Here is a 15,286-nt window from a genome sequence, read left to right on the forward strand (position 1 = left end):
AATGACAGTCGATTCTATACCATAAAATGATTTTACTTTTTATCTTTTTCTCCTGTTGCTATTTTGTACTTTCCTCCCAAACGATTAGCTCATTCATTCGCACGTCGAGCGTGGACTATTAAGCAGCTAGAACAATTAACACAAACTTGAGTGTAAAATCGTTTATAATATATTTAGTTAAAATGAGCAATCTTTTAGAAATGTGCTGCCTCGCGGCCTGTTTAATTATGCAACGTATTGCTATTTTAAATGTACTTTTTTGATATTTTCCCACTTTTTCTTCTTTTTTATAATTACAGAAAATTTACATATAGTTTTTTGTATGTATATTGCCTTGACCATTTACGCATTTTGCCGTGACAGCAGAAAACCTATACCAATTTAGCTTTTACTGGGCGAATACTATAATGCGTCACCACCATTCCCCACTCTTGAATTTTCTGTTCATAGTCAACATTGCAGTTGCCAGTACACGAAAGCTGAGAATGAAAAACTCTACGGACGAATCAACTCAATTCAGTTTATTTCAACTCATTTCGATGCAAACACACCTCGCACAACTTGGTTTCAATCACTAAAAAATTACTTACCCATTACTTATATTCAGGTAGTGTATGCCGCCGTAGCCGAATGGGTTGGTGCGTGACTACCATTCGCAATTCACAGAGAGAACGTTGGTTCGAATCTCGGTGAAACACCAAAATTAAGAAAAACATTTTTCTAATAGCGGTCGCCCCTCGGCAGGCAATGGCAAACCTCCGAGTGTATTTCTGCCATGAAAAAGCTCCTCATAAAAATATCTGCCGTTCGGAGTTGGCTTGACACTGTAGGTCCCTCCATTAGTGGAACAACATCAATACGCACACCACAAATAGGAGGAGGGGCTCGGCCAAACACCCAAAAAAAAGGTGTACGCGCCAATTATGTATGTATGGTATGTGTGTGTATGTAGGTGTACAGGTGAGTACATATTTATGTACTTGCACATGTATGTTTGTAATGTTTTACATATAAATACATCGGATGCTAAATTCTATTTTAATAAATCAAAAAGAAAGCATAACTGTCACTCTCTGGATAATACAAGTAAGTAGGTATAGGTATATATAATAAAACCACTGTGTCATCAAGTAGTTAGAACCCAATAACAATAAAAAATGCGCTCACAAAAGCACGTTTTTCATCTATTGAAATAGCAGGGTTGCAGAATTAATCGCCAAATTATTGCACAAAATTCTTCTCTCAATAATTTTATCATCATTAATGACATAAAGACAATTCGCTCTTAGAAGCAAACAGACAGGATAACATCAGCTCTAGCCTCATCCTTGGATCTAGCTGATCTGCTTTACATATCAACTAACACAAAACAAAAATTTTTCCCAATAACGCCATCAAGAATAATGCTTAGATAACCAACCAAACAAACTGAGATTTTACATTTCTAGATCACAAATAGTCACATAGAAATTTTTGGTATAAACACACATACCTGACTTACATATGCAGATGTATCATTGTTTCTCTTAAACAAAGAAGCAAAACTGACTGGTTAAGCCTGTAGCAAAAACTGACGGTAGCCTCTGTTACCAATCGAGAGGATAGTCACCCATAGTACTCTACTATAGAAAGAAAACACAAAATTCGAATACTATTTGGATTTCGATTCGAACATACATTCATAATGTATAGACCAGCCATATTCTTTTGTACACGATTTGCAAAAGAACATTCCAACTCATATTAAAAAAGTTATGCCCAAGGTGAATACCGGGATAAAAATTTATCAAAATTCCGTTATCAGAATTTTCTGCTAATATTGGCATAAATAAAAAAATTTTTTTTGTGTAAAATAAACCTTTATTTTGACCTTTCCGCACTCCATTCCTTGTCTGTTTGCATACAGCAGCTGTTTAGCTCACGAATGTCAATTATGATTAACGTACGTACGACGCCATTTCCAAATCTCCCGAAAGGGTGATTAATTTGGCGCCACCTTTTAGTAGGTACTACCCACTCAACTATACAAGCACACACATATGTATGTATATATGTGTACGTATTAGCATTTGTATTCACTTATTTCGTTTTGAAATTTTTCTTTTGTGTAGTTTTTTCTTGACTTCTCTTCTTTTGCTTGATTTTGCATTTTTGCTCAGTACTAACAAGTATTTGGCTCATAAATTGCAAGCTGCTTTGCTATTCAACGTTTATTGGAGTGTGCGCTCAAATGTCTGTTCGCATTTGGTACGATTATTTACTTGCAATAGAGACGGATATTTCGACAGCTATTTAAAGGTTAAAGCCAACGTGCACTGCTCGTTGCGTGAATACATAAACAGGTTGGTATACGTATACATGCACGTAAGTATGCATGTAAAAGAGTATGCAATCCAAGCAAAGCTTAAAAGCAAACAGATTGTGTTTATTGCCGAACTACAAAATTTAAATTTAAAAAAGCTAAAATTTATTACCGGTAGCAGTTATTTTGGAAAATTAATGTTCTGTGAAGAGCCCCGTTCGTTTAAAGAAAAAAAAAAACAGTAGTAGTTGAATATAAGGGGTGTGTCTATTTGTGTGTATGGGAAAGTTTTTTTTGCTTTCCGTTATTAGAAAGATAAACATATCTTATAATGTAAATAAAATATATTTTTGTGATCGAAGTATCGGTAAAACAATTATTTGGGGACTAGCTAAAGCATGACTAAATTTTGATTTTGATTCTCCACTAGTAAAGGTGGATCGATTTAGCATAATTCAAAATTTAAGTTAGAAGCAAAAACACAGAGTCACTTAATTTCCTGTTCGGAAGCGAACAATTCGTACATCCCTAATACACATAGAAAATTATTGAACCAATTTATTAAGTATTTATGTTCAAGGCAAGATAAACTCTGTTGCAACTTAGTTGAAGATCATACATAGATATATAGGGTGATGCAAAATTAATCACCTTGTCGGGAGATTTAAAATTTTTGCAAGTATTAAAACAGACAAGCAATGGAGCGCGTAAAGGTCAAAATAAATACTTCCATCACTCAAAATTATTTTCTTTTATTTAGTAAAAAAGTTAGTCAAAAACAAAATTGGATGATATACCGCATACATATGTATGCACATGTGTATATTAGGGCGGACCAATTGGTTTTCGAAGACGTTCCTAGCAGAGTAGCATTTTAGATGAAATTATTAGAAAAAAAGTCAATAGCTGTAAAGTCAATTTTAAGCACGGCTCCCTAAACACAAATTTTAGAGGAATCTATTTTTAACTAATACGAAGTTAGTATGAAGATCAACATTCACTTAAGTAGTGAAAGTTATTTTTCTTTGTATTTGTAGTTGGGGATTTTTCGCTACGAGAAATTTATTTTGGATATTATTTAAAGAACCACAAGATGTAAATGTATGTAAATCAAACTAAAACTTGCAAAAAATCAAGAAGAAAAGATGATTTTTTTCGGACCATTAAATTTTTTACAAATAAGAGCGTTTTTTTTTTGGTACATCACAATTAAACTTGTTGTGGAGATATTATTAAAGCTGGAAAAAGAAAGACTTCCAAGTTTCCATTTTTTTTTCGAACAATTTTGAGTACGCAGGATTATATCACAACGAATTTCGATTTGATAAAGGACAGCCCCAAGTGTTATTCAGTCTTTGATCACGTCGACGTAGGAGCAAAGCAACTAACATAGAGACGTTTTTCCTTGACTGATTAAGTAGCGCCTTTGGGCGCCTGACGTACCATTCTGGTCAAATTATTTTTGCAGCATTTTTTATATCCAAATATAGCAAGCTGCTACTTGTACGACGCAGTTTGCAGGTTGAGAATGCTATACCTACAATCTCCATACCAAGGGGTGAGGCGGGTGGTAGTGTCGTCTCTCGCTAATTCGTCTGCCTTACAATTCTGTGCAATGTCACTATGCCTTGGCACGCATATCAAATGGGTGCGGAAATATTCGGAAATCACGTTAAGAAATGCCTCCTGGCATTTGCGAGTAATGGGCCAGTTCAAACTTGCACAAAAAGTCAATATGCTAAATATACAATTGACTTCTCCAAATAATTCTGAAAATTGTGATTAAAAACTCTTAAATTTTGAGGAACATTTCTTGACTTTTTTTTGTGATGGAATTATATTTGCATAAAAAAATTAATTAAATGGGTAACAAATAAATTGTCAAAAAGTCCTTGTGCTATAATTATTAGCACACAGTAGAAGAGGATGAGCAACCCAAAAGACATTCATTTTCCAAAATAAAAACATAAATCCTCGAATCTTATTTTCCGGTTCAGATAAATCAGACATACATACTCGTATATATGTATGTATGCCACATTTGGAGGTTTTCCAATACAATAAGAGGGTATTCCAAATGCTTTTAAAATGATTTGGTCGAGATTAATGTTAAACAGTTGACATGAAATTCTTTAAAACTGTCTTTTTATTTAACTTTTTACAATTTAATTTAATATTATTTTCATTTCTATTATTTCATTCCCTCTTTTTACTCAACATAATGCTAGCCACACACATATTAAGGCTGAGACAAGCCTCTGTTGTAACAGGTCGAGTATTTACATTGTGTCGTGCGTTTGGCACACATACACATATACATATGCGAATTTCATTTCCCCAAATGGCTTCACCAAATATTCGGTAGTATTACCTTTATAGGCAATATATGTCGCTGTATGCATCCAAGTATGGTGAATAGGCGGCCAAAATATCCAAACGCTTTTATGTTGTGCCTAACGGCAGATACAACGTTGAGGTGGGAAAGGAAGGAATGCGGTCCGCCGGTTATAGGTATTATAAAAAGTGTGAATGCATAAAAATAAAATAAAAGTGAGAAATATTCCAAACGGGAGTTTTTATTTGAATAAAATGCAAATACAGTTAGCTATTTACTAAGCACAAAACAAAGTAAAAAGCGTTACAATAACGTTAAAAGAAGAAAAACTTTAATGGTGCTACAAGAGCGTTGTATACATCGACTGACTGACTGACTGACTGACTTACTCACCAGCTGCATAACTGACAATAACTGCTTTGTTAGCGCCACGGCAAAAAATACATGGATGCGTATGGTAAACAAGCAAATAGAGATTGTTAGAACTAATAGCCGCAACTCAAGTTGGCTGCAGATGCGGAGGAAAAAATTCAGAGGAAAAAATGCTGGCAAAACAGCTGGTAACATTGCTGCAATGTTACCGTTAAGGGAAATGGTTGTTGCGGGCATTGTTGTGAATGGAAAAAACTTTAAATTTTTTTGTGCTGTGAAGTGCTCACTGAAAATGTTAAACATGATGATACCAAGCAATAACAAAAACAAAAGAAAAACATGCTGTGAAAACGGTCACAATATCAAACACAGCCATTGAATTGAATTTACAACAATTTATGCAACATACTCGTACATATGCACATATACCGGACAGTAAAATATATGGCTGGCATATACAATAATTTCTTATATAATTGCTTGTACCGCATAGAGATCAAAATCTTTTTCAACCGGAAAATACAATGTGATACACAGCAATAAAAAACTGTGTGTGTATGTGGTAGTAATGTAACAAGCCTCACCTCTTTTCACTTGCGTAGCTGAAATTATATCGACGGAATTGGTTATTTCGACAGCTAAAGCGGCTGCTTTGAATTGTATTGACGCCTTGGTGACCAGAATTTCCGGATTTTATGCCACAACAATAGCAGCAACAGCAACAGCAACAGCAGCAGCACTAACAAGTTTCGCTAGTATGTAATGCGTGTTGTCGCAAATGCGAATTCTTTCTTTCTTTCTTTAGTATATTTATTTCTTCTTCTACGATAAATGACTCTGCCCGTGCTACCTGCAGTTGATGTAATTCTATAAGCAATTGCGTTTTTATATTTTTTTTAATTTTGTTTTTTTTTAACTTTGCTATAAATGCTGTTTTCGTGCTAGCAGCGGTTACGTGTGCCACTTGTGGCAGGAGCAGCAGCAGCAGCAACTATTCAGCAGCTGGAATTTATTGGTGACGATAAGGAAAATGTTGCTGGTAATGGCGTTGCGGTTACCGGCAGAAATCGAAGAAGTGAAGCGATGGCGGTGGTTTTTGTTGGTATTGTTGGTGTATCTGGTTGTGGTATCTGTTGGCAGTGACAGTGCAAAAATCTGTTGGGATGTAGTGTGTGCGTACGCTTTTCCTCTCCACTTGGTTGTGCCTAGTTTTATTTCGATTGTGCCTCCTACTGAGTACGTATGCACCTGTGCATTTGCTTCGCTGACAATGTGTGGCTTTCTTTTGTATCGAATCACGACGATGCTGACGGTGTTTGGCGCGAAGTTTTTTATGTGATTTAGTTAAGATAATTTTTTTTTAATTTTTAGGTATTTTTTTACTTAAGACTAATATTTCATAAACAAAAATTTATAAAAATATTTTAATATCGCTTTTGGATTACATAACACGTTGGCTAGAAATTTCAACAAATAACAAATTTTAGTTAGAGAAAAATTTAGGAATCATCTTTCCAAAAAACAAAAAAAAAATTAAATAGTTTCGCAGGATTGTGTTTTAGCAAATTTTTCATATGATTTGTTTAACGTTGCTGTACGATTTTTTAGGTAGACAAATTAGAAGAATGAATTAGATTTTGGAACTCATTGAAGGTTGCTATTTCACTATTTTTTTAATTGTTTTATATAATTTAATTTTATTTCTTTATTTAATATTATTTGATTAAATTTCACTTATTAAATTTTTATTAATATATATATTTGGCCGAGCCCCTTCTGCTATTTGTGGCGTGCGTCTTGACATTGTTCCACATTATTTCGGCTGCTTTTTTTTAGTTTTTTTTTCGTATTTGAAACTATTTATTTACTTGATTCCATTTTATACTTTTATTTTATATTTGTATTATTTTTTAAATGTTTTCTTTTTTTTGGATGTTTATATTAACTTTGTTTCATTATTTATTATAATTTTTTATTTATATTTTATTTTATTTAATATTTTTAACTATTTATTTATTGCATTCTACTTCTTAAATTTTTTTTTTATTTTTTTGTTGTTAATAATTGCTGTTTTTTAACTTTATTTAATATTATTTTATTTGAGATCATTATTTACATTATATTTTATGTAATTTTGTTATTACTATTTTTTATGTTATGTATTTTTTTCATTTCTTATATTTTTTTATTATTTTTATTTATTTATTCATTGTTTTCTTATTTTAACTTTATTAATTTTTTCTTTATTATTTTTATTTATTTGTAAAAATTTCATTGCATTCTACTTCCTAGAATTTTTTATATTTTTTATTTATTATATAATAAATAAATATTTTATCTGATTTTATTTTTAATATTTTCTTTATTTTTTATTAAATATTATTTATTTCACTTTTTTTGCGAGTTTATTGAATTTTATGTTTCCTTTGCGTTTTTATTTTGGGGTAATTTTTCAATTTAATTTTGGGATAGTGCGCCAAAAGTTCACTTCACTTGATAACTTCATGCCCCATATTATAATTGCACTTTTTCACTTAATTTCTTTTTGTTTAACTTTTATTCATATTTAAGCATAATTTGTATGTATTTCAACAAGTTTGCTCAGCTGCCATACGCCGAAACTGCTGACTGTGGTTGCCTGTCTGCCCTCTCAATAGATCTTTGCGCATGCGCGCACAGCTTTCGATGTTTTTATGAATTTTATTTTAACTTTTTTGCTGTGTGCTTTGAGAGTTATTGAAAACCGGCTTACGGACGACAAAATACAAACAGCTCCACTATAACAGGTACATACAGGCCATAAAGACGCACTTTAGGTATTTTCCCTTACTCACTTCACCAATTTCTGTGCAACAAAACCGGCATCAAAATACAGTTTCACTGGTTTTTGCTAATTTTTATTGGATTTTTGTGTTTAGCGCACGTGTATTTTGTATTCAGTTAAAGATCGCTCGTCGTGCTTTGCCAATGAAGTGGCTGCGTAAGGAATGCCAAAGTTTGCATACCATAGACCTACATGCATATGTACGTATGTATGTATGTACATATGTATAAGCAATTTGGTTGGAATGTGAAAATGTGTGCCAATATTTACAAGTCATTTGTTTGCTTTTATTGTTGTCGCTGCTGTGTCGCACCAGTGAAACTTATACCTATACACAAAATACACCTGAAATATATGCCAAGTAAATTAAGCGAGGCTTAACATAGAGACAAATATTCAACGGTATAGGAATGTCTGAGATAACAGAGGATGTCTCTTTACATACCACTGATGCATGCAATGCCTAAATGAAATACCATGAGAGGCAAGGTGCGAGAGTGAACACGAAAAGGGTGTGCTGCTTGTCTAAGCTGGGCTTGGAGAGTAAAAAATATGTGCATATATTCCACGGATCAGCCGGGAATGCTTAGTTTTCATTTGCATTTGCATTGTAATGCTTCAATCACCCTCGAGCAGTTAAGCAATGCACTGATGGGAATTATAAATTTTATATGACTAGCTTTATTAAGTTTTTAAGTTGGTTAATTTTGCATGGGAACGAAAAGAAAACTCAAAGGTAGCTGGGGAAAAAGAAAACTTCAATAACAACAACGGCTGCAAATAAATATAGTACATCAAGAAAAGGAAGAAGAACTCCGGGATCTCAGAATTTTTTAAATGCATCAAAAATCTTGGGATTGGTGCATACGCGTCGCGTGCTCATTTATTCATTTTTAAGTTAAAGTTTATGAAAGATTTTATGTTAAATTTTATTTAACCCAACATACCCCTTTTAATCAACCTAAGATAGAGCTGGGTTAGGCTGAGCGTATATGCTATTCTTCTAGCCACATCCGGCAGAGATATGTTATTCTTCTTCGCGCAGTAGCATCACATTCGAGAAGGTGTGTTGGAGTTTCCGGGTATTGGTCGCAGAAGCAGTAGGGGTCAATGGAGCATATCCCAAACTTGTGCGGATGGCTGCGCAACATGCAGTGACCTGTGAGAATTTCTGTGAGTATTCTCAACTTGTCTTGGGCAGGGTTATGAGTTGCCTAAATCTCAACTCAGCAAGCGCTGAGCTAGTGCGCAAACGTGCAAAGAAGCGAGATCTTTCGGCCACGAGTAGATCGAAGGCACTCGAGAGATCTTCTAGGGCTAACAAAGCCGCATGTCTCGAATTTGGTAGGTATCCTCTTCACCGGACATTGTCCGTTAGGTGTCCATGCAGATATTGCAGGGTTTAATATCACACTTCTGGTAAAATTCATCAGCAGCTTGAACCGATTAATACGAATTTAAATCGGCACTGTTGGTCGTTATCCTGTAATGCAACGCCCCTTCTTCCCTTCTTCATTTCCTTTCATTTCTTCATGAAAAAAACGATAACTTTATTAAATTTGGGATTTTCCAGATCCCGAAACTGCATTAAAAAGATCCCGAAGTTTCGGGATTAACAATGATGTTAGTATTTTTTTATCTAATACTACTAGATTTGAAAGGTATCCTGTGATACTTATTTGTAATGGAAAAATTAAAGATTGAAAACAGGGATGTGGCTTATAGGAGTCACGATCAGTTAGTATTACGGTAAAAGGGCTCCCAATAAAGTGATAAATAGTACACTTGAGGCATGTCAATTAGACTGAATATATAGTAGATTAATCTCATTTAGTCTCCTCACTTCTCCAATGATTTATTTTGCTCCACTTTGTATCAAAATTTTTTAGTTCCTTATTTCACCTTGAGCGTCATCAGTTTTTACAGTTTATGTCATTTCCCTATTTAATTCGTCAGCTATTTTTCTTGGTTCTAAAAGGTATTTCCCCAAATATTTATTTCTGATTCTTTTGAATATTGAACATTTTTCTATTTCTGTTTCATTCAAATTACACAAAATGCAGCTTAGATTTTTATGTCCGCCAAAGTACATATATTAAATCACATCTTGCTTTAAGGATCAATTTTATTTTATAAGATCCTAAATTTTCGCTTAAATACATTTTAGCAATACAATGATCGAGACCCTTAAATATACGAGAGTTTTTTTATCGCTCGAGTATACGGATATTTTCACCCGAGACATCATCGTATTTGATTTTATGCATTTATCTATGCCCATTGAATTACAAAACTTGGCCTCCGTAGTCGAATGGGTTTGTGTGTGACTACAATTTGATAGAGAATGGGTTCGAAGAAAGCCTCTGTGGGTATGATGAAACATCAAATGATAGAAAAAGTTTTTCCCACAGCAGTCGCTTCTCTTAAGGTAACGGCAACCTGCGATAGTATTTCCACCATGAAAAACCTTTTAATTAAAAACATTTGCTGTAGGGGGACGGCATAAAAGCTTAGGCGCCTCTTTTTGGACGCAAGCCACAATTATATAGTTATCATCATTTCATGTTCGTCGGTAGCCGTTGACGATTAGCACTCACATCTTTCTTAAAATTCTAATAAAAATTAGCTTAAGAAATAGTGTTTTTGTTTCTGTGAATTCTTCTAGAAGAGAAATCTCCAATAGTAGGTCCAATATTAACTATTTTTGTATACAATTTTAAAATTCTTTGAAACATCCTTCTATCTTTCTCATAGAATGTTTAAAAAAATTTTTTATGAAAAAAAAGCAACTTCATTTGATTCGCATGTGTTTATAGACACGTCGATCACCTCCTTTCCTTTGGCTTAACATAAAAAATGCTTCTCTTTCACTTTTTATTTCATTTAATGACATTTCATTGCATTCCTTTCTTTTCTTTATTTCTTTTGATTGCTTTAGTCTCTCGTTCGATGATGAAATATTTTCTTAAGCCTCTTAAAATATTCGTTCATTTTCCTAAATGACTTTGAACTTGACTTGTCTCGCCGATATGCCACATTAGTTGTTAAACAATGGCTACTAATTAATGTTCATTTGTATATATTGCATGTGCTTGCGTCTAAGTTTTTCATGCCAATGGCACTGGTTGAACCAAACCAAAATAACGAAACTAAAAAAAACTAATTAATTATCTAAATTAATGGATTTCATCAAGAAAAAGGTCAGCAAGCGAAGAGCTTAAGAGTTAGAGTAGATATATTCGTTTATGCAAGTTAATAATGAATCAAATTTGTAAAAATAGATTTTTTTAAACCAACGAAACGAAATACAATATCACTCACAAGACAACTCATTTTCTTATTATTTTTTTGATAGAAATGTGAAGATTTTTTTCATGTTGAGAAATTTTAGAATTTTATTGCTTTTAAGTATACTTTCACAATGGCAGCCGCCGTAGCCAAATGGGTTGGTGCGTAACTACGTAGGTTCGAATCTCCGTGCATGAAACGCCAAAATGAAGAAAAAGTTTTTTCTAATAGCGATTGACTCCTCGGAAGGCAATGGCAAACCTCCGAGTGCATTTCTGCAAAGAAAAAGCTCCTCATAAAAAACCATTTGCCATCCAGAGTCGGCTTAAAAACAAATGCATTTCGGCTTCATTTGTGGAACAATACAAAGGAGGAGGAGCTCGCCCAAACATCTAATAGAAGTGTACATACCAATTAATTATTTATATATTTTTTATACTTTTGCAATATACTTAAGGCCTTAGACATTGCTTTCAAAATACAAAATGTATTAGATTATATTTTAATTAAGGTGACTTATTCACCTACTTAATAGAGCAAGAATTAATTATGTCTTTCGTGAAGAATGGACAGATGCGCTTCATCAGTATATAGAATACACAAGGTGGCGCAAAAAGTACCAGCTTTTTTGAGAATCATAAACTTTCTCTTTTGTTCATTTCAGGGGTAATTTTTATGATTTTTTTGAGTTCTGAAATGCACAGATGTACCCATTAGTACTCGTAAATATTTTTTCTATGTTTTTGCGTGCACTGCCAATTTTTACGCAACTCAAATAATCCCGAACTTTGCTAATATTTTCGGAAAGTATACTTAAGAGCTGGTCATTGCTGGCAGTCTTTGTAGGGGGAATAACGCAAAGGCCTTCGTGGACTTTGTGCCGTAACTGCAAGACTGTCGGAAGTGTGACTATTCCTCCCCGTGGTGGCCACTGGAAACAGGATACCCCAGCACGGTCATGTCTCTGTTGGGGTCCTGGCTAATATAGTCGGGCGGGAAGAGTAAACTTCCTTGGGTAAGTACAAAACGAAGTGGAAAAAATGGTCAGAATATATGTATATCTGAGCCATATGAAAGCTTAAGGCATATACAGTAAAATCTCACGGCAAACTATCAAACACTCGCACCTAAAAGCATCGTTTTGAGGCCTACTTCGAGACACGTATCAAAATACAAAATAAAAAAAAAATAAAAATGGAAGAGTCGGTAGAGTATTAAAATGTTCTACAAAAATATTCCTGGGAACATTTTACTAGGCGTCTTCTAAGGCAAAACCTTCATACAACCAACATAAAAGTCTGTGGTTTTGGTACTGCGTAATTCCCATAAGTTTTAGCTTCATCTAAGTTTCGGAAGATATATCCGCTCAAAAGATTTGACTTCTGGTGGCTCGACTTCAAGAGACTGAACTAATCGGATATTGGAAATCACGTGTGGAAACATGTGTGGCTTCGAACAAGCCGGTTACTTGGGAACATCCAAGCTGTGAGAGCTAATGTCGAGCAGGAGCCGTTAAGATCAAAGCGAAGTCGATTCTACGTTGTTGGAATGGTACATGCATGGGGATATATGTGCTGATATAAAAACAAGAACTACATCACCAACAGCAATAATAGCAACAACAGCAGCAATAACGACAAAGCGAAAATTCTCGGTGGTTCCTTCGAAGAATTTCGATAAACGCTTTGAAGATGTTTCCGTACAAATGCCTGATTTATTCCATAAATTTAGGATGAGTGACGAGGTTCATTTTCAGGTCCTTCAGGGTCACATGTTAAAAAAAAATAATAGTTTTTTCACTCGCAACTCGCTTTGAAAAATGCAACGAGTTGTAGCCGTTAACATTTTGTTTGTTTTTTGTTTAATTCCTTCACACTTTTACGTGCAACAATTGTTGCATGATGGCATGTTGCATGATGCACAATGCACAATGAACCGGGAATCGGGCATACACATTTTTTGGTTATTACAGCGTAACCAATTTGAAAAACAGAATAAGGAAAAGAAAAATATTTTATTTCAATGCATGCCATAAAGCAACACAAAGATCGGAAAACAAATAAATACAAATACTTGGTAAAAGGTAGAAATGCGCCATTTAAAATGCAAGAAAGTAAGGAAAGTAAAGTAAATGAATCCAAGTATGCGGCAGAAATGCATGTCAAGTATGGGCAATTCCCACTTCCTGGCTGCAGTTGCATTCAGTGTCTTATTCACACGCACTCACACATATCCATGCATGCACAAATATATGTACATATATGTATATGTACGTACATACATATGTATACAGTATAGCGCACCCAGGCGTGCAGCACGAATTCGCTGGGAACATCAAGCCATAATCTGCAAACAAATATAAACAGCGCAAGGAAGTGCAAGGAAGTAGTGGAAGTGGTGGAAGTCGCAAAAGGTAACACCAAATCAACGCAATTCCAGCAAAAACAAAACAAAATATTTTCTATCGGGTATATAAAATAAATGCAAGACATGCAACAGGTGGAACAACAATAAATTAATACATACGCAAGTGATGAGAAAACAAAGGAAACACAAGCAACTGTAGCTACAACAATTACTCGCATTCACAGATTTATTGCCACAATTTATACGCCTCGGCTGCTATACCTGCATAGGTACGTTTGCACGCCCAACTTTCTGTTGGGAATGAATTTACTCGCATCCCAAAGCAAATAGCTCTACATAGAAGTTGAACAAGATTTTCTGTCATCGCTGAAATATGTGGCAAAGGTTTCTATGTTTTTTTTTCTAACTATTCCAATCTCAATAGATATAGTACTCGTAGTTACACGTACTTTGTAAGAGTGATAAAAGCATTGGTAAAATGGGTTAGAGTGTGTAAATGCTTTGGAATGCTCGGGAAACAGGTACTTTGCAGCTGAATCGAAATGCAAGTACAAGCGGCATTGTGTGAAGTAAAAGTTAGAATTTGTCGGAAGAAGTGTACAACAAAAATGGTATTCAAAAGTGACAAGATAATAAGTAAGTGAGGTTGAAAGAGCATACACAAACAACAACAACAATTACTAAGGTGATATTGCTTAGAATTCAAGTGACTGCAGCAACTGCACAGAGAATGGCTGAGAAAATTAGTGAAGCGTAGACACACACATGAGAAAATTGTATACTTGTGCTCACATAATTAAGTCACTTTATAATTATTTAATATTTATTTATTTGATTATCTAGTCAAATACACAATTGCAAGTTATTTTTTACAGTGTTTGACTTCTTTTTACAATATTTCGCAATATTTTTCATGAACAATTTTTTTCGTAAGTTTTTTATAAAAAGTACCTATAGTTCATTGTATAACAGAAACTTATTAAATTAAATATATAAACTTTGTATATTACAAAATTCACAAATTTTAACAAATTTCAAAAAATTGTCATCAAAATTTTAAACTTTTTGGTCAGAACCTTTCGAAAAATTCTGGACATTCAATTTTCCATTTAATCTTAGAATAATAAAGAGTACGTCGGAGTCGCTTAAAAATCGCGTTGACTTTTCACAATTTCTATTACATACTATGATGAGAATTTTCATCCATATAAATGATTTCTAAGCAGAAAATCATCATCATTATATAAAAACGCCACTCTAAAATATGTTAAACCATTTTTTAAGTATTTAAGATTTTTATGAAAAATGCACTGAATTGAAGGAAATAACATCCTTTAGTGCGGAAATGCTAACCCCGATATATAGGAGAGTCGCATTTGACATAAAAACCAAAATGTGAAAACAAATATATCTCTAAAACCAATACGTGCGTATTGTGAAAAGTGGTAGGTATTGGAAAAGGGGGAGTGGTACTTCCCATATAAGTAGAAATTTCCAATTCGCTTTTCTCCGGAACCATAAAAACTAAGATAATGCAATTTGATATAGTTACTCAAATTATCAATACCTGTTGTACGACGAAAATCATTAGATTTGGAAAAAGAGTGGCGTGACACCTTCCATGTAAGCTGAAACCTTCATATTGTATAAGGTATCGAAATTTCATATAGTTACATAAAACACGAAAAGCATTAAGTATTGAAAAATGGGGCGTGGCACCTTCCATACAAACTTAAATATCATGTTATGTGTAAAAATAAATGAGTCAACGGAAATTAAAAAAAAAATTAAAACAAAT

At 33.9% G+C, this 15,286-nt stretch overlaps 1 protein-coding gene across 9 annotated transcripts in view; it reads right to left on the reverse strand.

Annotated features, from left to right (window-relative positions):
* The window catches only part of LOC129245561 (filamin-C), a 150,197-nt gene that overhangs the window by 36,603 nt on the left and 98,308 nt on the right, over positions 1–15,286 (reverse strand). For 2 of the 9 annotated variants that reach the window (XM_054883784.1, XM_054883785.1), the window contains exon 2: positions 5,594–6,466. The exons of 6 other annotated variants lie outside the window; for them this stretch is intronic. The gene's annotated coding sequence lies outside the window, so the exon portion shown is untranslated. The remainder of the gene's footprint in view (positions 1–5,593; positions 6,467–15,286) is intronic. One more of the 9 variants, XM_054883787.1, reaches the window with a different exon arrangement.

This window comes from Anastrepha obliqua, chromosome 4 (genome assembly GCF_027943255.1).
Source record: "Anastrepha obliqua isolate idAnaObli1 chromosome 4, idAnaObli1_1.0, whole genome shotgun sequence".
NCBI classification, from domain to species: Eukaryota; Metazoa; Arthropoda; class Insecta; order Diptera; family Tephritidae; genus Anastrepha; species Anastrepha obliqua.